This window comes from Maniola jurtina, chromosome 18 (assembly GCF_905333055.1).
Source record: "Maniola jurtina chromosome 18, ilManJurt1.1, whole genome shotgun sequence".
Taxonomy (NCBI): Eukaryota; Metazoa; Arthropoda; class Insecta; order Lepidoptera; family Nymphalidae; genus Maniola; species Maniola jurtina.
Window position 1 is genome coordinate 8942135 of NC_060046.1, and position 25437 is coordinate 8967571.

Below are 25437 nucleotides of genomic sequence, written 5' to 3' on the forward strand. Positions count from 1 at the left end.
CTCGGTGAATGGAATTTTATACCCAGAAATGCTATTAAGAACAGCTTCATCATTAGTAATATTTTTCCAAGCTCTGATGAAAAATTTTAAACGACCCGCATGTACCTTATCGTTTCTGCTTCGCCAGCCACGACTGCTTGTGACGTTGAGACGTCGATGGTGGCGGCGTTGACGCTCGCTGCCCGCTGCGAACCGGCTGTGGTTGGTACGCTGTTGAACGGCGCTGGTAAACTTGCGTCGGCGTGAATTTGGCCCCCCTGCCGCGGGTCGGCTGACGTCCGCCGCGGTAGTTCGAGTGTGTACGCGGCAGGGAGGGCTTGAAGTTTAAATCACTTGATGTGGCTGAAGATTGGATAAGTTTCCCCGTCTTCTGGATGCCCCGAGAAGACTTGATGAAATCAACCAATTTTCCTGTCGACCATAGGCATCACGAGTGAGCGTCTGGTTTCAGATTCTAAATAATGGGAGTCAGCAATCAATTTACCCGCATCTGCAAGATTTTTCAGAATCGCCGGTACTTCTATTTGTTTAGTCAGCACGTCCGACATTGTCTTGCTGAGTACTGTAAAAGCACATGCCAGCTGGTTTTGCTTTTTCAAAACATGGGAATCTCTATTCCGGGCCGACTCTATTAGCATTGCGCTAATTCCTGGATTGAGCACGGAGGGCTTCAGCAGGGGACAGATTTTTGGAAATAAGCATTTTTTTTTTTTTGTAATAATTCGCCCCTCACCTCCTTCTTTAGTCCCTCTTTAAGGAGGCTCTCGAAATCCCCTAAAGCGAGTAAGAGTTCTAGTCGGCACTAGGGGGTGCATTTGTAACCTCTGTCAGATCGGGTACTGTAGATGCTGCCGCCGCCGCAGGTGGTGATGGCGGGGGCTCCACGCCCCATACTTCTGGCTCAATCGAGTCAGCCCTGTGTGGAATTTCCACGACAGAAGGTAGCGGTCGTGCTGTTGGTTGCGGGGACCGGGGAAAGTTGAAAAGATAAATAAATAAAAGAAGGGTTAATATCTCGTATTAACTCATAATATATTGCTATTGGTCAATATCTCGTATTAACTCATAATATATTGCTATTGGTCAATATCTCGTATTGACTCGAAGCCGTTTTGTTTTTTTTTTTTTTTTTTTAATCTACGGTCTAATATCACGTAGTAGATCAGAGATATAATTGCTATAAGTAGCCAAGAAATAGCTAGCATGGAAACAAAAAGAATAACTTTTTCGTACATACCTTCACTATCCGATCCGTAATGCTGGCGTCGTAATTTTTCTTCATATTTTCTAATCTTTTTACGCCATTTTTTTTCCTTATTAGCACTGTGTCTTCTTTTCGGCATGGTAATTAACTTGAGAAATATTTTTTTTTTTTTTATTATTTTTATTATCTTTTACTACGTGCGGTAGTCGCGCGCGCACGAAAACGAAAATGACGCCTGTAGCCGGCATGGCTACTAAGAAAGTAGGGAGCATGCTATCTCTTTCTTTCTTATATAGCTAAACTACGTGCGAGTGGGTTGAAGCGTAGCGAAGACTACTACAAGTGAAAAATATTAAATCTCGGAGCCGAAGATGGGACAATTATGAATAATTGTTCTAAGTAATCAGGAGCAAGAAAAGCTTTTAAGATTAATTAAACATAAATAAAACACGAATTTACGTTTTGTTTTAAAAAATACTTTCAGTACATTTTCAAGTTGTAAGTTCAAGTTAAGTAAAGTGTTTTTTCGATGAAGTTTTAGTGCATTTTGGCTTAGCGCTCATTGATGTATGATTTTTTAAGCATAAAAGTTTTTTTGTTAATGTATTTTTTACGCCTTGAAGAGTGTATTTTGCAACTCGTTGAAAATCCATGCGACTCTCAATCTTACGGGAAATCCTGTTTTACTTCATTTAAAACACGACGAAACGTTTTAAGCTGCATGCTGACGAGGGTTTAATTTAGCTTTGAATTACGCCAAAGAGAAGCAAATACTCTTTTGCCAGAGCCAAAGTACTGGCCGGTATTTGTAAATTTTGGTACCTCCTCGAAAAGTGCCTAAAACTTTCCTATTCAAGTATTATATGTAATTACTATTACCATGATTCAATATCAATTTATCAAACAATGTACCCTATCGTATTCAAAATATTATCAAAGTTTCAAGTACGTACAATAATTTATAGACTTCTGTTCTGAGCTATTGATGTTGTTAGGTGTTCCTAGTTTTATCACTGTAGTCTATACCAAGTAGCGTACTAGACGCTACGTGGTATATACCTTGGTATAGGCCTAGTGGTTAAGACGTCCGCCTCTTACTTGGTAGGTCCGGGGGTTCGAAACCGGGCATGCGTTTTAAGCAATTAAGATCACTTGCTTGAATGTTGAAGGAAAACATTGTGAAGAAACCTACATACCTGAGAGTTCTTCATAATGTTCTCAAAGATGTTTGGAGTCAGACCATCCGTACTGGGCCAGCAGCTTGGTGATGTCTAAACGCTTCTCATTCTGAGAAGATACCCGTGCTCAGTAGTGAACCGGTGACGGGTTGATCGTAATGAGTCTATATCTAACGTCTATGTGTACCAATGTTATCAATCAATCAATCAGCATGTTTGCGTCGTCAATCCAGCGGGTTGGAGGTCGTCAATTTGCAATCATCATACCAATGGTATGTTGATTACAAATTCCCCGCGTAACGTATAGATATTGTTGTTTCCATAAACTACTTGCCACCACTAACATCAGTAGGTATATAGCTTTATCTAAAGACTATACGATTAGTATCAGATGCTAGCAATAATAACCGAGGCCACGAAACTTGCTACATAACTTTCGAGACTAAGCTCTTTGAAGCAAAAGGGAATGCGCCGTAGTGTACCTCCTATATTGTAATAATATCATCTACATAATTCCCTACTTAGAGATGGTATTTAATAACTAACGCTTAAAGAGTATAGGGGTTAGTTTAAATTATGTCATGTTTCAAAACCCTGTTAATGTTCATTTCCTTTTGACTAAGTAATTCTGCTTGCTTACTGGATTGTAAGTTTACAAACATTCAAAAAAAAACACTGTTTACTTCTGTTTTCGCTACGGTTTTTAATTCATACATTTTTTTATTATAGAATGACCACAAACACACCAAATTTTATATGCAATACGTAGGTAGGTGATGAAAAGCAGCCATGAGACTGCAATTTTTCATACAAATATCATAAATTTAAAAATGACCGCCATGAAAATCTAAAAATCCGACTCGCAATTGACTGATGTTTTTTTTATTAATAAAAGAGAGATTGTGTATTATGATAGGCGCTACATGAAAATTTCACATTCTTGTAGCTAAATCTAATTGATCTCTAAATAGAGCGCGTGAAAGAGTGAGCAAGAATAAAACGAGTGTGAGTAATTAATACCTATATTTTATACCTAAACTCATTAAAATTCATGGAATTCGTCGTAATTTATGCATTGTTTGAATTCAGCGTAGACTCTAGCAATTATTATCTTCGTGAATGAAAATTTGAATCGTTGCTGCAGTTAATTCTGATTTTTTGGTAGGTTAATACCTACTTGTTACATGCTTAAGTTTAGTATGATTGGTAATGAAGTAATGTAACCAATCATTTTATGGCCGAACGCGTGAAAGAAGTCCAGGGATAAAGAAAAAGTAGATGAACGCCATATTTACCGAGATCTTTCTATACGACAATACGTTTAATTTTAAATTCAGATGCAAAACTATGCACTAAAAATTGGTGCGAACTACTTCTGCTGTCTTTATGAATAAAAGATTTGTGACTTCACTCTGAATAGCTAAAGTAACTTCAGAATTTACATTGGCTAAAGCGTTGACTTTGACACTTATAGAGTACTGAGATATAGTGTCATATAGCAAAGTGGAACTCTATATTATGCAAGCTTTAATGCTCCGATCCAGTTTCAAACGTTCCACTAACCGACTTGGGTCATCGTCGCTTCACTTTCGGAATCATAAAATATGTAACTTTTCCTATAGATCGCCTTTTCAACCCCCGACCCAAAAAGAGGGGTGTTATATGTTTGACGTGTGTATCTGTGTATCTGTGTGTCTGTGTATCTGTGTATCTGTGTATCTGTGTATCTGTGTATCTGTCTGTGGCATCGTAGCGCCTAAACGAATGAACCGATTTTAATTTAGTTTTTTTTGTTTGAAACGTGGCTTGATCGAGAGTGTTCTTAGCTATAATCTAAAAAAATTGGTTCAGCCGTTTAAGAGTTATCAGCTCTTTTCTAGTTTTCTTGTAGAAAAGAAGGTTAGATAACCGTTAGGTTCATAATATTATGTCAATAGACAAATGTCAAGCTGTCAAGATGGACGTTGCCTAGATACATAATTATTTATTTGAAAATGATGTTTTGGAAAACTCAAATACTTTGGATCGTCGTCGGGGGTGTTATAAATTTTTAATTTACACTTGTTATATTCTATAAGTAATATCAGAGGAGGGATGTGTGACCTAGACGCAAATAAATAACGTACCTATATAAATCGATTGCGATTATTGAGTAAAACGTAGACGCGTCGGTAACTAGATGGGTACCCGACTTTGGAGGTCCGAATTGGCCATTTCGATTCCTCCGTGCCTCGGAGAGCATATTAAGCCATGGGTCGGTTGAAATTTCGTCGTTGTAGTGGGTTGTATATGGAAACATATGGGAACCCACCGCATTATTACTCCACCAAGAAAACTCCTACTACTGTTCAACATCCCAATGAGGAATACGACTACAAAGAAAACAATTCTATATTTTTTCATCTATATCTACAATATATAGAAGCTAACCTGACTGAATGTCGTAATATTATCAATGTTTAGTTTAAATAACTTGGTCTTAGAATCTAAGATTTTGCACGTTCTTCTGTAACTTGGGGTTTTCTGAAATTCTACAAGAATAAAACCGAGTAGAGCGGGTCAGTTAGTAATACCTAAATGCGATTACTGTATCCAGTAATGTAGCTTTTACTACAAAAAATTTCGCTAACGGGTTTGTTATAATTTTTTGTATATAATCAAATGTGCATCCTTAAACTCTAATTTGCATCTTTGACCTCATCAAAAGCTCGTGTACAGGCTTTCATGAATTTTAGCCACCACTTAAATTTATATGGAGTTTGATATTGTTTTCGTATGAACTATGAAATACTGAAATGCTTAGATAACGGTGAACTTATATCTAAAATTGGAGCTTATTTTGTTTTACCTCGCTTTCAGAGTAACTGTGCTTTACGAGTAGGTAGTCTGGATTTAAGCAAAACTGAATTATGCGCTGAAACTGTTCCAGCAGTCGCTTGCATTATCTCCACAATTTATTCTAGCTTACTATGTTAACTTCCTTTATATCTATATTACCTATATAGAAACACCTCTGAAATCTACGTTTTAGTATTTGTTAATTTTTTCTAACTATTCATCAAAGCAAAAATACTTACAGTCTGCTCAAAATAAAGAGTGAAGCCGTGGTTGACATTTTGAAAATGTGCCCATTCAAAGAGTTCGGTCTATTCTACGCTGGCTCAGAGGTCCACATAAAATCTTGGATTCTAATCAATCGTATATAGATTCGCGTTAGAATATTAGCGTTTATAGTGCTAAGATCGTTTTGATTGCACTTATTGAATTGTTCTGTTTATTGAAGTGAGAAATTTAGCGGGGCGTAAGCAAGCGCGTATTATAAAACGAGCATAGAACGCGCAGAAAAAACGATAGTTTGAAGTTTTCCTAAGCTTACGTCCGTGCACTAACTACCTGGGTGTTAAGCTAGGCTTTAAGTTTAACTTCTACACTTTTTCTCGGCTAATAGGTACATCATATTATATCACACTATCACACTAATATAATAAAGGCGAAAGTTTGTGTGTATGTGTGTGTGTGTGTGTATGTATGTTTGTTACTCCTTCACGCAAAAACTATTAAATGGATTTGGCTGAAATTTGGAATGGGGATAGATCATATCCTGGATTAGTACATAAGCTACTTTTTATCCCAGAAAATCAAAGAGTTCCCACGGGATTTCGAAAAACCTAAATCCACACGGGCGAAGTCGCGGGCATTGGCTGGTCATCAATATCTGTGGACTGCAAAATAAATAAAAATTTAATTTATACTTTCCAGTTTCTCGAACAATAAAGGAATGCCCTTTTATTAAATAACATCAACAGTATGAGAGCTAGTTAGAAACTAGGTTACGATTTTGAATAGAAACTAATTACCAAGATGATATTCAAAGTTTGTGATTAATGGCTGGGTATAATATTGTAATGAAGACTTTGTTAAATTATCTAGTCGAGTGAAATGTCGAGATTATGATATTCTTTATCTTTTTCAATTCATGACTGTCTGATTTTTGTTTAGTCTTATAATTTAGTTTTGAGTCACAAATGTTAACGTATGGTATATGACACTTAAATGGATGTAAATTATAAGACCTTTTACCTCGTTATCAAGGTCTCAAAGATTGAGAATCTGTTAACAAATGAGAGAGACAAAATAATGTCTGAACTCTGAAAGAATAAAAATATGAGTTTATCATTTCAAATGTTGTTTTTTTTACAAGTTTTCTCCAAAACTAGTTTCTGTAGATGTTGTATAAATATAGTGTTGCAGATAAGTTAGTACCATCTTTACAACTTGTTGTTTCTTTCTTATGAGCATTGCCAGGTAAACTGTAATATTATTGTCATCAAAAAAAAATTTCAATATGTATTCAAAATATTTTTATTCGTCAAAGTCTTCAAGTCAAGCTTTTGAATCGTCAAAGTAATCTACCACTGGTTCGGAATGCCGTTTCTACCGAGAAGAACCAGCAAGAAACTCAGCGGTTGCTCTTTTCAAGTACTCAATTTACAATAATATTATATGCCATACTGTTGCAATTGTAAGCAATTGCAGCGCCGTGTATTGCTGGAGCGAGACAAATCCAAGCTTTTTTGTCATTTACATAATCGTCGATTTTATAATAAGCTTTCATCAATAGCATCAATGAAACAACACTGAAAGTTAAAGTTCAAAATGAAAGGATAAATCAATAGGTACGTCTAATACAAGAATTGAACTATTTAATACCTCGTATAAAATATTCTGAGCCGGGATGAAACGCAATTGCACTTATCACACTTCACACTAATATTATAAAGGAGAAAGTTTGTATGTGTGTGTGTGTGTGTGTGTGTATGTTTGTTACTCCTTCACGCAAAAACTACTGGACGGATTGGGCTGAAATTTAAAATGAAGATAGATTATACCCTGGATTAGCACATAGGCTACTTTTTATCCCGGAAAATCAAAGAGTTCCCACGGGAATTTTAAAAAACCTACATCCACGCGAACGAAGTCGCGGGCATCAGCTAGTATAATATATATCCGAACGTAACCAGGAAAGGGAGGACTTTTCAAATAAAAGCATCGAGCTTAGCACGCCCGCTCCGCCGTCCGAGATATAGAAAGTGCTCGTAAGTTCTTCTAAATAGCTTTGAAACTTGTACCTACTTACTTATATACAAGTAGGGGTGAAGACAGCTGCTGAACAAGATGGAGAAACATCTTAATAAGGTGTTATGTGATTTGGTCTGAGGAGTATGTAGTGGGATCTGAAGATAATCCAATTGGGATACTACCTTTTCAATAAATAGAAATATTATTTGTAGTCTTGCACGAAGGAACACGTGTATATTTTGTACAAGAAATATTCTATTGGTAATCCATACTATACATTCTTGCATAATCCATACTAATATTATAAATGCGAAAGTGTGTCTCTCTGCTACTTTGCACAGCCATCTATTTAAACGTTTTTAAGTACAGAGATATCCCATCAAGGACATAGGCTACTTTTGGTCCCGAAAAAGAAAAAGCTCTCACAAGGTTCTTGTAAACCTAAATCTACGCGGACGAAGTCGCGGGTATCGTTAATTAGTCATAATAAAAGTTATCAAGGTATTATTATAATAATAAAAAATACGCAATTAGATCCCAATAACAGGATAATTATTGCAATTTGAATTCCTAACGAATTTTCAATGAAAGAAGAATTTGATGCTTTTTTTAAGTTATATTTTATAGCAGTAATTGCTTACTCAGCAAACTACAATTAGAATTGCAAATAGAAATATTTTGTACGTTACGTTTTCATTCCCATAAAGAGTTTTTTGAGTCTGAGCCGTAACCTAAAACCGGGTGTAAACGATCAATCTCGATAGATGAAATTTCTCATCCATTAAATTCAGTGACATAGTAACTTTATAAAAGTGTACAATGTGCTAACTATGTTGAAAATTTTATCGCTTCTAAAGATTAAAAAATTTACGACTAAAATGTGAGAGTGACGTCTGCTTTATTACTTTCAGATATTCTAGCGCTGTGATATATTTTAATAGCGAACTTTATTGTTAAATATGAATGTAGATACTTAATGTAATATACTGACTCACTTCAATTTTTAACCCCTGACCCAAAAAGAGGGGTGTTATAAGTTTGACGTGTGTATCTGTGTATCTGTCTGTGGCATAGTAGCTCTTAAACTAATAAACCGATTTTGGTTTAGTTTTTTTGTTGTTTGAAAGGTGGCTTGATCGAGATCTTAGCTATAATCCAAGATAATTGGTTCAGCCATTTGAAAGTTATCAGCTCTTTTCTAGTTTCTGTAACCTTCACTTGTCGGGGGTGTTATAATACATATAATTTACACTTGTTAGTAGTTTATATAGGACATAGGTATAGCAGGAAATAAACCACTACTTTCTTCTTTCCCAAATCCTGGAATACCTGGTGATACATAGGGGTGAGATGCTCTATTCTGATAGTCCAAGTTTCTATTCCGATCTGTTAACTTAAATGCAATCCAGGATAATTCGGCTTTTGTTAACTCTGTGTTTCAGATCTCTTCCATCTTTGGCCTGTACTCGAAAGATTCTTTTGGAATACCAGATGTTCTTTAGAGAGAGCTCAAAGATCAGAAACAAATATTTAAGTAGTAATAAAAGAAACCTGCAATTTATTAATGTATATTGATTTAATATAATTAAATCAATATACATTAATAAATTGCAGGTTAAACCATAAATATACGGAAAAGTCAGTGGCCAGAAAGCCGACTAGGCCAGTCTGAGCACGCCCTTACCTGCTTTTTAAGCTGAGACAGCAATATGGGCTAAAAATATAACACTTGGCAGTGAGACCTATCGGTCGTTAAGGTAATTGCTATTTGACAAATCGCAAAAATGCTGTACTTTGAAGTAAATTGTTTATTTTTCTAAAGCATTAACAGCTATTAAATACATGCAATTAAAAACTTCAGTTTGTGAAGATTATAAGGGCCTTTTTTAATTTAGTATACATTATCCCAATAATAAAAAAAACCAAGTTGAAAACATTGCTGTTCGCAACTTGTTCTGTAAAAGTTTTCTTTAACATCTTGATACTTTGAAGCCAACCTCCAGAAAATGATATGTTTAGGTTTAGCAATCAATTTTAACTGTTAGTTTTATACTAAATGTTTTTCGTTTCTTAAATAATCTAAAACTAACCAAAAAACTTCCTGTGCTATTTATTTTCTTGCAGGCGCTCTATGGAATTCAGTGTCCACTGGACTGTCATGGCGGAAGGACTGTGCGCGTCATTTCGTCGCAAAATATTATTTAAAATGAATATAAGCTTATTATTTTTGAATGAAAGTTGTGTTTATAATCGTTGAAAAATAAAATAGGGATTTTTTCATTTCTAAATGAAGCCTGCTTATATACTAAATTTTATTCTAAAGTTACGGTTTTACCAGGTAAATACTCGGAGGTTGTCATAGATTATGATGACAGATAGTAAGTGTTCTAAATAGGTATTATACCTATGTTAGGAGATAGCGCGCCTCGTTCCGGGTGCCGTGTTCCGAAATGGATTTCGTAGTAGTGCAAGTTTGGTGCAAGCCCCACATGACGGAGGGGTATGCGTCAGGCATTTCCTGTGTACAAAAAAAAGACCTATATTTCGGATCCATATTTCATCACTGACAATATGCACTATTCAAAGACTGTTCTTCAAGCATTGAGGAATTTTGGACAGAGACATCTCGAAGGTTCCCGAAGGCTGCCTGAGTTAGATTTGTCGGCTAGCTAGCTTTTTTCGAAATTGGACTTACTTAGCTGGATTGTGTGTTAGAGATTTCTTATGAGATATTATATGTACATAATATAACCATCATAAGGAAGCTCAGATTCATGCTGCGGGCAATGGGGAGAGCCTAAAGGTTGGAACGCCATTTCGGCGGCCGTGTTTCCTGCCATATATACCATAGATACCTGCAAGCCAAGAGTGAATAGGCATCTTCCAGGTAAGCGTGCTCCAACTTGGACCTCATCATTGCTTTCTTTAAAGCATGATTGTCGTCAAGCGCAAGCGCAAAGATTCAGGCGGCGCAAACCCGTAGCATGTGGAAGACCCTATTAAAGACCTATGTTCACTGTGGACGTCTGTCGGTTGATGTTGATGATTATGTCTTTAGTGCAAGTAGTTCAGTAGTTTCAGAGTTTATCGATAACAAACAAACAAACCTTTCCTCTTCATAATATATGTACTTAGTAGCGCAAACTTGGAAAAAATCTCGTGGAAACTCTTTGATTTTCCGAGATAAATGTCATTTTACCTGGCAGCCCTAATCAATTTTATCACTGATAATAATAACTAATTCATAACCGTTAAAACTAAGAGTCAAAATCTCGTTTTTCTAGTCGAGTTCCGTAGGCTCTTTGAACCCACCGCATTATTATCCCAAGAAAACCTACCATTAGATGTAGGAATAATGGAAAGAGGTCACAACCCTCAGCAATAAAGAATACGATGCGGAGAGAGATGTCACTCTCAAGGTCTTTAAATGTATCCATGCAAAAAACCACGTCGACTGGTTGCTCCGTTGCAGCGTGATTGAATATTAAACCAACAAACACACTTTCGCATTTGAAATATGGCCAGTGATTATAAGAAACAGTTTAAATCTCTCTCTGCTCTCCGAGAGACGTTAGGCAAAGTGAACACGAATTATGACACTTCTGTGTTCTTATACAAGCTTAGGTCTCTCAATTTTGTCAATTAATGTCAAATTTCTTTCTCAGATCAAAACCTAGTAAGTGGTTTAAATTCAAGAGAAGTTTAGGCCGTAGTCTTCAACAAGAAACTCGGCGGTTGCTCTTTTCAAAGATTTGATATACAATATTAAATTGCTTAAAACGCACATAACTGAAAAGTTAGTAGTGCGTGATTCCAGGATCGAACCCCCGACCTTCGATTAGGAGGCGGACGTTCTAACCACTAGGCAATGACAGTTTTTAAATTAAAGGGGTTTAAATATTTTAGTGTGAAGACTGGCCTACACATTTATTCATTAGATGTGCATCACTTTCTTTTTTAGGGTTCCGTACCTCAAAATGAAAAACGGAGCTCTTAAAGGATCACTTCGTTGTCTGTCCATTTGTCCGTCCGTCCGTCAAGAAAACCTATACAGTACTTCCCGTTGATCTAGAATCACGAAATTTGTTCTCGGATTTATTCCTTTACTTGGGCTATGAGAGTTGAGACCTATCTACCTGCCCATAATTCTAGGTTAACGGGAAATACCCTATCGGTTTTCTTGACAGACACGACAGACGGACAGACGGACAGAAAGACAGACAACAAAGTGATCCTATAAGGGTCCCGTGTTTCCTTTTGAGATATGGAACCTTAAAAACATTATGTAAGTATGCAAAGTATTTCCCTTGCAAGCCATATTTAACAGTTGACATGTAGAGGTCATTGACTTTTCCTATCTTACTTTTAAGTTTTAATGCATCATTAAGTATTTACTGTTTTGACATGGTATTTAGATAATGGGTGATATTTATTTTATTTTATCTAATTCCTTTGAAAAACTTAGTAAGGCGCATTAATCTATAAAAAACCTAGCCAGTTCATAGACTTACTATGTTTTAAAATGGTCAAAGCGACTTACTAGCTTTTAATTTTACTTTAATGTGGGTGTCCTTACAATACAATGGGACATACTATGAAAGTTAGGCTTATGACATAAAACGATTTTCGGAAAAATGACATTTACTTTGTTTTGATATGGGGCGGTCGATATAATTAGGTACTAGGGTAAAGGCTCAAGTAAATGAACAGATTGGACGTTTTTACATGTATTAAGAGCTGGAATAAAAAACCGGCTGATATACCTTTTTTAAATATTTTCTTACAAATTCTTACACTTTTTTCAATTTCAATTTCAAAACCGTGTTCCGTTCAAACCGTTCAAAAGTGCGTGTGCGTGCGTCCATGTGTGTGTGTGAGTGTGTGTGAGTATATACTTGTCTGTATGTTTGTACGAGTGTTTGTTAGTGTGGTATTGCGTTGTATAACCACATGAGTAGCGAACAGAGTCAAAGCTTCATACAAGCGCGCTACGATAGGTACACTACTACAAGCTTGAGGCGCGTGTGTGCGTGAGCACAGGCGCTACGTCGCGTACGGAGAGAAATCGGTTTATATCGGCTCGGCCTGTGCTCAAGCTCAGGGGCTGCAGTACACGTCGCGCGTCGTGTTTTCATTTAATTTAATGTTAATGATAATAATTTAAATAGTGTTTAAAATCTATTTTCTTGAACTGTCATAGATTTTGTTCAAAATCAATATCTGAGGATTCCTAGGATCACAAAACAGGATATTGTTACCAAATTTAAAAAAATCGACGCCATTTTGAAATTCTTTGTTAATTGACCGATTTCGTTCAAAATCGATATTTAGAGCTCCCTGGGATCACAAAATAAGAAACTGTTACCAAAATTTAAAAAAGTCGACGCCATTTTGAAATTCTTTGTAAATTGACCGATTTCGTTCAAAATCGATATTTAGAGCTCCCTGGGATCACGAAATAAGAAACTGTTACCAAAATTTAAAAAAGTCGACACCATTTTGAAATTCTTTGTTAATTGACCGATTTCGTTCAAAATCGATATTTAGAGCTCCCTGGGATCACGAAATAAGAAACTGTTACCAAAATTTAAAAAAGTCGACGCCATTTTGAAATTCTTTGTAAATTGACCGATTTCGTTCAAAATCGATATTTAGAGCTCCCTGGGATCACGAAATAAGAAACTGTTACCAAAATTTAAAAAAGTCGACGCCATTTTGAAATTCTTTGTTAATTGACCGATTTCGTTCAAAATCGATATTTAGAGCTCCCTGGGATCACGAAATAAGAAACTGTTACCAAAATTTAAAAAAGTCGACGCCATTTTGAAATTCTTTGTTAATTGACCGATTTCGTTCAAAATCGATATTTAGAGCTCCCTGGGATCACGAAATAAGAAACTGTTACCAAAATTTAAAAAAGTCGACGCCATTTTGAAATTCTTTGTTAATTGACCGATTTCGTTCAAAATCGATATTTAGAGCTCCCTGCGATCACAAAATAAGAAACTGTTACCAAAATTTAAAAAAGTCGACGCCATTTTGAAATTCTTTGTTAATTGACCGATTTCGTTCAAAATCGATATTTAGAGCTCCCTGGGATCACAAAATAAGAAACTGTTATCAAAATTTAAAAAAGTCGACGCCATTTTGAAATTCTTTGTTAATTGACCGATTTCGTTCAAAATCGATATTTAGAGCTCCCTGCGATCACAAAATAAGAAACTGTTACCAAAATTTAAAAAAGTCGACGCCATTTTGAAATTCTTTGTTAATTGACCGATTTCGTTCAAAATCGATATTTAGAGCTCCCTGGGATCACAAAATAAGAAACTGTTACCAAAATTTAAAAAAGTCGACGCCATTTTGAAATTCTTTGTTAATTGACCGATTTTGTTCAAAATCGATATTTAGAGCTCCCTGGGATCACAAAATAGGAACCTGTAACCAAAATTTAAAAAAGTTGGCACCATTTATAATTCTTTCTAAATTGACTGATTTCGTTCAAAATCGATATTTAGATCTATCGATCGATATTTAAAGATCGATATTTAAACTAGGCAATCACAACAAAAACAAACTTTACCATCTTGTTGAACAAATAACTATTGTTAATTAAATTGTATCCTCCAGTGCCAGCCCTACCAAAATAGTTATAAATTTTGCTCGCTTCTTAGAAGCTTTGCCTCTGTTTGCTACTCTATGGTATAACACCATGTTAGTAAATCTTAGTATATTTTTAACCGACTTTAAAAAAAGGAAGAGGTTCTGAATTCGTTGGTATCTTTTTTTTTATGTATGTTCCCCGATTACTCAAAGACGCCTGGACCGATTTGGATTTTTTTTTTGTTTGATAGGGTATACTTTGCAAGTGGTCCCATATAAATTTGGTAAAGATCTGATGAATATCTTTGAAGATGGAGAACAGAACTCCTCAATGGATAAGAGCAAATTCAATTTTTTTTTTAATGTATGTTCACCGATTGCTCAAAGACGCCTGGACCGATCTGGATTTTTTTTTTTTGAAAAGCTAGGTATACTTTGCAGGTGGTCCCATATAAATTTGATGAAGTTCTGATGAATATCTTCTGAGATGGAGAACAGAACTCCTCAATGGATAAGAGCAAATTGCTCGCGATCAGTGTAATTGCTTAGTAAACAGTAGGGTTTTAGCTGGGCATGGCATATTATTATAGTACAGTGGGGCCACTAAAAATTTTGAAATAAAAAATTTTCAAAATAAAAATAAAACCGACTTCAAAAACCACAATAACTTAAATTATTTTTTACTTTTTAGTGTTTGTGATTTTGAAGTCGGTTTTATTTTTCTTTTGAATTTTTTTTATATTTATTCTGGTATTCTGCTTTCTTGGATATGGATCCCTCTTGGGTATCCCCATTTCTCTCTGTCTTTGGTACTATCAAGCTAATTTTCTCTCGCGATTTGCACAATAGCATTAGACCAACGCGTCTTCGGTCTACCTACCTGTCTTTCTTTCATCTGTAAAAATCGATACAATATGACCATTTGCATTTCAGTTTTAGGGCATGTCTCAAGGTGTCTGTAGGCTTTGTCTTTTTTCTTATGTCTTCAATTCTCACTTTGAATATTTTTTGCTTAATTTATGCACCTTGCCATCGCCCTTTAGCAAGTCACTATTTCTTTTTATATTCTTTGTCTGGACCCATGTTTGGCTGGCATAGGTAAGGCATGGCAGGATGCATGTATCTATAACGGATCTTTTAAGATGTACTGGGTAAGCTCCTTTCATTCTTTCCTTTTGTGCCCAGTAAAACAAGCATACTCGGGCTACTTTGAGAACCCATTAGCAGCTAACAGCAAGGCCTGGACTCAAATTTTTATATGTGGAAGCTGTATTTCCTCGTTGCGTTTATGAGCAAATAAGAATAGTTAACTACTTTTACTAAAAAAAAATTTTATAATTTGGCGCAAACCATCTAAAGACCATGATGATTATTATTTCTGCATTGTGAATATTACCAGAAGAAACAGCAAAAAAAATTGTTCCAAGCGGCTCTATTGTAACTTGCAGTCTTCTAAAACAGGTTTTATTTATTATTATTATGTAAAATAGTTTTTGATTTATCGCGCAAAATGTAGAAAAAAATATACAATAAGTCAAAAACTGAAAATCTGACATTTTTTTTAAAATTCCAAGGCGAAAATATACTTAAGAATTTATTAATAGGAATCGAGAGTTTATGCACTAGATAGAGTTCGTTCATTCACTGAAATTCCCAGTTCATTTACTGGCAATTTATCCTTTTGTTAAATAAAATAATTTATAATAATTAATACCACGCATTTTTTTGCGTTTTTGATATTTAAATAATTTAAGAGTGTATACCTACTGTGTATAGACACAGATAAAAAAAAATATAAAAATTATATATAGAACGATTCTCATATATCTTAATTTTAGGTCAAAGTCAGGGTAGTCCTTATTCGTTCATGTACTGGATCTTTTACCCTCCTACGTCAAAATACTAAAAGTCCGCGTAAATTTCGCAGATTGAAATGTCTGCTTGATTAATTGTCAATAGAGGGTCATGACATGTCAAAATTGCTAGTTTGAAGGGGAAATCGTCAATGTCATTCGCATAGGTTTTCCTCTTAAGTAATTCCTTTATAGACGTTCTGACTACACAGCAGAAAGAATTACCAACACTTTATCAAGAAGATTTGTATTTTGTAGCGAACGACGTTCTTTTTACATGACAGAATTTGAACTACGAAATGTTATAAATGTACGTGTATTTAATGTACGAGTATCTTTGTGCTCTTCAAATGTCTGTGGGCGTTTTAATATATGAAGCAATATTTATCTTCAGTGGAAGCATAATTTGGTATGAGGTCGTATTCGATTAAAGCTTAATGGAATTGTAATGATTATTTGCATTTGTATGCTTTTATTTTCATACAAACGTAAGTAGGTACCTACTTTGACATTGCTTACAGTTTACGATTTCTGTTATGTACGATGGACGTAAAAGTTGTGTTGATCATTACAAACAGTAATCGTTATCATCACCACTCACTACTGAGCTCGGGTCTCCTCTCAGAATGACAAGTGTTTGACCATGGTCTACCACGCTGGCCAAGTGCGGATTGGCAGACTTCACTCACCTTTGAGAACATATTGGAGAACTCTCAGGCGTGCAGGTTCCCTAACAATGTTTTCCTTCACGGTTAGAGCAAGTAGTATCACTAAAAGTTAAGAATAAGCACCCAGGACCGAATCACCGACCTCCCAGATAGGAGCTGCTTTACACTGCACACACACATTAACAACAATTTACAGTTTTTTCCGTTTTTCCTTTGAAAATTTTCTTTAAGCTTATAAAATGTTATACTAACAAGCGACTTTTAAGATTAACCTTTAACCTTTTTTCTTATCTGTTCGATAATGAAGTTAAAACTATTACGTTGAAAGGTATTCTAATAGACTTTCTTTTTATAATTTGTTAAAAGTGCTGACTGATAAAATTGGACTTTTCTATTTTAATAAGTTTTGCTGATATTTGATTTGAATAAAATATAAGATCAGCCATGATAAATGTCAATCCAGAAAACCTAATTAAATCAGTACCTATTTATGAAAGAACTTTTTCATGCAAAAATTGTGTTGTTCATATAACACGATTATTGCTTTTAAAAGTATGATCTGAAGTTTAAGTAATGATTTCTAATAATACTCCGAATAAAATATAGAAAAATTATCAGACGGTATACTTTGGCGTCACAGTTTTTCAGTATCTCCCAAAGCCACCTTGATCTAAACTTCATAGTCGCTGTTCGTTCTTTAACGTGTTGGGAACAATAAGCAGAGAAATTTTCCGCTTTTATAAAAGAACGAAGGTCTGGCCCTCGCTGTCTCTTTCTCTAATATCCGTACCATATTGTGTCAAATGAATAATAAAGCCTTTGACTAAGTAGGTACGTACTTTAGATTAAATCACACATCTACTGCGAATAAAAACCAGTTACAAAAAAAAATAAAGAAGATTAGGAACTAATCAAAAAATTTACGTAATTATAATAATAAAGCTCGAAGCTTAATTGCAGCCAAAAGCGAGCATAGCGCCGGGCGGAAATATCTAAAATTCCTACTTTCGACGCCATTACGCCTTTCAAATGGAAGAGCACGTTAATTTTCGGGGTTAGCAATGAATTATTCACAAGCCCAGATTATTTTAAATAGCAAATGATCTTAGTTTTGAATTTCAGCTTCTAAGAGTTTCCTTATTCTCTTATTTGTTTTAAGTAGCCGTTTATTTACATTTTCGAAGGAAAATATTGTTAATCCTGAAAAATCCACATCTCACGTAAAAAATAAAAGAGTTGACTTGATTGATAGAGCTATTCTTTCTCAAAAAAAAAAAAAAAAACTTTGCTCATAAGTCTACGATGGTACGGAACCCTTCGTATGCGAGTCCGATTCGCACTTGACCGATTTTTCGAACTATGTGCCCTATCCATAGCCACTTTAGCTTTAAAAGCAACTGAGCTATCTTAGTTACTCGGGTTCTAAGAATCTCTACGAACGTAGGTATATCATATCAGTTGTGAAACTAGATGATATTGTATTGAAAAATTAAAAAGAGATATTTACTTATGATGACTGTTTAATTATAATAATTATAAAATAAGATACAAAATACAAAGGTCCGTGGTACAGCAGGTCGATCACACTTTACGAGAAAAAGTAGAAGGAAGTTAATATGGGGCAGTGTTGCTATATCTAAAACAGGGATGACATACTTAAATTATTGTTACATTATATTTTAACACCCCCCCTTAATGGAACAATTTATACAAAAAAAAATGAATAGGCTCAAAATCCTTCGAAAATGTAAACTCTAAATTAAATTAAGACAATTTTTAAACTTATCAAATTTTGGTTTAGGTAAAGGCTTTGTCAAGAGATCTGCAATTTGTTCTTCAGTTTTTATGTAATTTATTAATATTAAATTTTGAGATAACTTGTCTTGAACAAAATGATATTTTATATCTATATGCTTCAAACGTTTTGAAATGCCACTATTATTAGCAGCACAGATTGCAGACCTATTGTCTTCAAAAATCAGAACACTAAGTTCACTATCAGATAACAGCGACAACTCTGAAAACAGATTTCTTAACCAACATGCTTCAGCGACACATTGACTTAGTGCTATATATTCAGCCTCAGTGGATGATAGAGAGACACACGTTTGTTTTTTACTACACCACAGTATTAGGTTATTAAAAACCATAAAACAATAACCTGAGGTTGACTTTCTACTAACCATGTCACCTCCCCAATCAGCATCCACATAGGCTTTCAAAGGAATTTCACAAATAACATTATTTAAATTCCGTTTATATAATAACTTTATATCTAAAGTAGCCTTTATATACCTTAGTATATGTTTTAAGTGTTTCCATAGATCTGTACTGGCACAGTTTTGAAATCTACTTAGTATACTTATGGATATTGACAAGTCAGGTCTGGTTCCTAACATAGCATACATAATGCAACCTATTAATTTTCTGCATCTATTTTCTATTTCTGGAGTTTCAGAACTTTCTTTTAACAAGTGTGAACTGTTGAAATTTGGTTCTAAAGGGATAGTCACACCTTTGCAATCTGACATGTTAAATACCTGTAGGATATTTTTTAAGTATTCACACTGATCTAGTGAGATGAAATCCTTATTCTGCATAATTCGAATGCCTAGGTAGTATGATGCAAGACCTAAGTCTTTAATTTTGAAAGTTTTACCTATTTGTTGTTTTAGGTATTCTACCATAGACTCATGAGAACTTATTATCAGAATATCATCTACATACTGTATGACAAATGTTTTTGTGTTTTCAAAAATTTTAATATATAAACACATGTCTGTTTTAGACCTTTTGAAACCCTGACTAATCATGAAATTACAGAAAGTGTCATACCAGTATCTAGGTGCCTTCTTTAGCCCATAAATAGCTTTCTTAAGTTTTCCAACTTTGCCTGACTGACTATGACCCTCTGGTAAGTAAATATAAATATCCTCATTTATAGAACTATGTAGAAAGGCACTACATATATCAAGTTGATAGATATTCCAGCCATAATATGCAGCTATAGAAATTAAGATTCTTACCGTAGTTAAGCTGGTGACAGGTGAGTAAACCTCATCATAGGATACACCTGTTTGAAGGAAACCTCGAGCGACCAAGCGAGCCTTATAAACTTGTACTTTACCTTCGCTGTTTTTCTTTCTTTTAAATACCCATTTGGTGTCTATAATATTTTCGTCCGGGTTTACCGTTATTAAATCCCAAGTATGGTTTTCTTCCAAAGCTTTCAGCTCAGTATTAATAGCTTCTTTCCATTTAGTGGACTCGTTGGATTCCATAGCCTCTTGGTAGGACTGGGGTTCATTTTCCAACTCTGTCATGTAAGCATAACTTAAAAATTCAGTTTCATACCGTTTTGGGTTGATGATTTTATCACGACCTCGCAGCATGATATCTCCCGCTTGTCGTTGACCTGAACTTTTACCTGATGATACATCAGTTTTGTTGCCTATAACCTCACCAGTAATCTCTGTAGAGTCTTGACCTTCCTGGGAGTGTTTTTCCTCCGTAGAGTGTTCTAGTACCTTGTGAGAGTGTTTTAATACCTCCTGAGAGTGTTTACTGCTCTGACTTTGCAATTCCTCTTCGGACTCTTCACTACTGGAAGATATTGTATCAGAGTCATGATGGCTATTGTTTACCTGATTTTTCAGTGGAATTTCCCCACTTTCCGGCAGAAAGATGACATCCCTCACCGTCTCAACTTTATCAGTATTAGAGAAATATACTCTATAGCCTTTGACATTGGTATCATAGCCTACAAATATCCCAAATTTGGTTTTCCCATCCAGTTTTCGGCGTTTTTCTTTAGGAACATGTACAGCACATTGCATACCAAACTTCCTAAGAAAATTAATATCAAAAGATTTACTAAACCATACCTCATAAGGAGTTTTATTCTTCACTGGACTGGATCCGCACCTATTTAATGTAAATACCACTGTGTTGACAGCTTCAGCCCAAAAACGTTTAGACATACCTGTAATCAATGTTCTTGCAGCTTCCATGATAGTCCGGTTCTCGCGTTCTGCTCGGCCGTTCTGTTGAGGGGTGTAAGCTACGGTTCTCTGATGGCAGATTCCTAAGTTGTCTAACATGACCTTTATATCACTATTACAAAACTCTAAGCCATTGTCAGTTCTCAAATACTTCATACAATTACCAGTTTGATTTTTAATTAATTTTATGCAATTTTGTAAGTGTTGTTTTACTTCATTTTTATGTTTGAGAAAATAAACAAATCTATAACCTGACATGTCATCCTTAAGCAACAAGAAATATCTAGAGCCACCGATAGAATAAGATTCTACAGGACCACATAAGTCGGCATGTATCAACTCACCTGGCACTGAAGATCTAGACTCACTGTTACTGTAGCTCACTCTGTGCTGTTTGCCTTGTAAACAGGATTTGCATGGATACACTTTGGAATTTTCATACCTAATATTATGAAGATCAAGATACTTTTTAACATATTGATAATTTTGATGACAAAACTTTTCATGCCACTCAGTTAAACTAGAAACATAGTTAGCAGTAGGTGGTTCTACTCTAAAAAACAATTTATATAATTTAGTATCTAACCTCTTAGCAATTGCTCGCACACTGTTATTTGAATCTAAAATTTTACAATAATTTTGATCACTTTTCATGAAATAACCTTTATCTAAACATTTACCAACAGAGAAAAGGTTTGCTTTTAATGATGGAACATACAATACGTCTGACAGTTTTGTTTCAATCCACTTTATACCGTTCCAAGCCTCGCATTGTACAGTACCAATTCCTAACACATCTAACGAGGTGCCGTCACCTATTTTCACTTTACGCTGAGAACTTTCACTAAACTTTGAGAATATAGACCTATCACAACACATATGCTCACTAGCGCCGGAGTCCAGGATCCACTCGCTCGAAGAAGATGCTGTAACCGCTGTTTCCTCATCTGATGCTAGGATGAATGCGTTGGTATCCTTGTGTGTATTCTTTTGAACCTTCCTTTGTCTGAACCAGCAATTTTCTATAGTGTGATTATACTTTTTACAAAATTTACATTGAGTTTTATTTTTATTATTGTATGTTGGATGTTGTTTTCTTTGTTTAACTAGTAGTGCCTCGCTGGCCTCGCCTTCTTTTGACCGTGTTTCTTCTAAATGTAAGCGTGCACTTAACTCATTCAAAGTTTGACGCTCTTTAGGGAGCGACTCCCACGCTGAGATAAAGTGTTTGTATTCTTGAGGTAAACTCATTAATACCTTTGTGATGATCATTTTATCTGTCAGATTCTCTCCACGAGCAATAATTTTTGATTTAATGTTTTCAATATTTGTTAATAAGTTTGTTATATTACTTTCGTAAGTTATGGAATAAAATTGCTGGTACAAGAGATGAATACTCACATGAGAGTCTTGTTCAAAAATTGATAGTAATTTTGTCCACATTTGGCTTGCACTGTCACATGATAACACGTGCGGTATTACATTTTCGGTCATTCGATTTACTAATAATGCCATAGCCTTGGCGTCTTTCTCGGTACCTTTTTCTTCCTTTAAAAGTGTGTCGTAAAGCCCTTTGGATTTTAGTTGAAGTGTAACCTGGAACTTCCAAATCGTCCAGTTTTCTTCGCCCCGTAGTTTAATTTTGGAGTCTTCTTTGTCCTCCATATTTTACAACCGTGATTACTCCGTGTCCTGAGATTGGATTTCACGTATTCACGTTTTACTTGCGTTTTAACACCGGGTGTTTCCAAGATGGCGAACCCACGCCGTCACACAGCGTAGTATTTTTACCGACCTGCTTTTTGTCCACACGTACCTAGGCCCTAACCTGATATTGTATTGAAAAATTAAAAAGAGATATTTACTTATGATGACTGTTTAATTATAATAATTATAAAATAAGATACAAAATACAAAGGTCCGTGGTACAGCAGGTCGATCACACTTTACGAGAAAAAGTAGAAGGAAGTTAATATGGGGCAGTGTTGCTATATCTAAAACAGGGATGACATACTTAAATTATTGTTACATTATATTTTAACACTAGATAAACTGTAAGATGGATAACTTCTCACAGAACTTCTTCACATAATTTTCAGATCCCTTAGAGAACTTCTAAATCAATCTAGTTTGACATAGCCAACTATGCCTAACTTTGTAATTTTGTTTTAGTTATAAACTTCCAGTGATCCATATTTTGGAAGTTTTGCTTAGTAATTTGCCAAACCCCCTACTATTAAACATTTTCTATGCTGTCATTGCAAACTGTGTTGCTGTGTACACTTATATTTATAAGGCTCAAACGTATTTGCGATGCACCGCGCGACGCAACGCGGCTCGACAGATACAGGGTGTAAACAGAACGCTAGCAAAAATTATTGGCAAAAGTTATTATTATACAGTATATAGTACATATTAGTTACGCTACATTTAGCGTACAACCACAGGTACAACGCAGAAGTCTAAATTCTACTGAAATAATAATGAAGTTGTTTGGAGTGCACAAACGCAATGCGTAACATTTAATTAACGCTGGGCTTAGCGACACTCAAAGTAATAAACTACTTTATATGAGAACTAGCTTATACCCGCACTTTATAAATAAATAAATAAGTAATTTTTATTTCAGGCAATATAAGTCACAAGACAACCCATACAAAGAAAAAGAAAAAACACAAAATAATACAGCCTAATGCAGATATAGTATAAACTAATCTAAATAAAGCTGTTGTTGTCGTACCGATGCAGGTTTGACCAATGTTTAGAAAAAAGAATTACTTAGCTCCTCGTTAACAGCACACAAGATGGAGTTAACTTTGGCCGCGTGGACTACATATTTCGAATCTTAGTTTAATCCTTTCTTAGTGGATGTCTGTGTCATAAGCTACCTGTATGCCAAACAACCCGATACGTCCAGAAGTTTGAGATGTGCGTTGATAGATTAGTTTTCCTAGACCTTTTCCTTTTACATTTAGAAAACCTCAGATTATTTATATTGTTGTTTTGTTTATTCAAATAAGTCCATTATAAAATACATACCTCTATTATTAAGATAAAAGGTCACGATGGCGGTCTTGATTTTGGAATAAGAACCAAAATTTCCTTTCAAAGGATTAAATAATGAGGGTGTTATCGCTTAATTGTACCTCGGGGCCATATTCTTGGTTGCTAACTTGTTTTAAAAATTTATAGAGGCAATTATAACGTTGTGAGAGCCAAGGGGGTGGTATGAAATATTTTGCTAGAATTTCATCGGACTGGAAGTCTCTTTTTAGTATGGTTATGTAGCTTATGTATCTGTAATGTTTTAGTCTAGACTAACCAGATGATTAATGGACATACCCAAAATACTTAGTATATTCAGCATTACCTTTAATCACACTTCATATTATAAAGGCGAAAGTTTGTATGTGTGTGTGTGTATGTTTGTTACTCCTTCACGCAAAAACTACTGGACGGATTGGGCTGAAATTTGGAATGGAGATAGATTATACCCTGGATTAGCACATAGGCTACTTTTTATCCCGGAAAATCAAAGAGTTCCCACGGGATTTTAAAAAACCTACATCCACGCAAACGAAGTCGCGGGCATCAGCTAGTGTGAAATAAATTAGTAGAAGGGAGGACATTATAATGTAGTAGAGTAAATTGTCAGTATGTTTTGCTTATAAGGCATACTGATTGATCTATTGGAAAAGCCGTAAGATCTAGTTTTCCGTTTTACGCAACGAAGTCCCTAGGGGTAGCTCTAAGATCAATGGTACCTAACATAAATTATAGCAATACACGTGTTGAATTAATTGAAAGTCTATTTTTAACCCCCGACCCAAAAAGAGGGGTGTTATAAGTTTGACGTGTGTATCTGTGTATCTGTGTGTCTGTGTATCTGTGTATCTGTGTATCTGTGTATCTGTCTGTGGCATCGTAGCGCCTAAACGAATGAACCGATTTTAATTTAGTTTTTTTTGTTTGAAAGGTGGCTTGATCGAGAGTGTTCTTAGCTATAATCTAAAAAAATTGGTTCAGCCGTTTAAGAGTTATCAGCTCTTTTCTAGTTTTCTTGTAGAAAAGAAGGTTAGATAACCGTTAGGTTCTTAATATTATGTCAATAGACAAATGTCAAGCTGTCAAGATGGACGTTGCCTAAATACATAATTATTTATTTGAAAATGATGTTTTGGAAAACTCAAATACTTTGGATCGTCGGGGGTGTTATAAATTTTTAATTTACACTTGTATCATTTGATAGGTATGCTACAAAAAGGTTCAAATGACTACCCATAAATAAATTACTATAAATGCAAAAGTGGTTTGTTTGTTGGACAGTTGGTTTGTCCTTCAATCACACCGTTACAGAGCAACGGAATGATGTGATTCTTTGCTAAATAGTAGCTGAATGTGTTTAAAACCTGGAGATTGATATGGCTTATTTTTATAGAATATCAGTGAGTTCCCCCGGGATTTTAAAAACCTAAATCCATATAGACAAAATCAAGGACATCACGTATTTATATTATAAAAAGTTTCGAAAATGTGAAAATTGTACTTAGGTTTAATGCAACCACACTTAGGTGCACCTACATTTTGTAGAGCGTATTTATTGAGAAATTGTTGATCTTCACACTTCGTGCCTTTTCTCGTCAAAAGTTCGTATTACATTATATTATATTAGAATATCTTATTTCTAGGTAATGTAATTGAGTTTATAAAGGCGCCGTTTCATAATTCAATTTCGTTTTCTTTTAAGTCAGCAGTAATAATATTAAGTTCGTGAGCGCTAGAGCTTCTTTCAATCTCGTTTCCTTTTCATTTATACACCCACTTCGATTCTAAAAGGGGTTTTTTGTAATA

General features: G+C 35.1%; 1 protein-coding gene and 1 long non-coding RNA gene across 3 annotated transcripts in view; one reads left to right on the forward strand and one right to left on the reverse strand.

Moving 5' to 3' along the window:
* LOC123874418 (protein unc-13 homolog B) overlaps positions 1-25437 on the forward strand; it is a 419803-nt gene that overhangs the window by 171218 nt on the left and 223148 nt on the right. The window lies entirely within an intron of this gene.
* On the reverse strand, positions 7765-24962 carry LOC123874428. The gene is made up of 3 exons (XR_006797915.1): positions 24911-24962; positions 9412-9416; positions 7765-7782 (listed from the first exon to the last, which is right to left on the reverse strand). It is a non-coding gene; the product is annotated as an uncharacterized LOC123874428 (long non-coding RNA).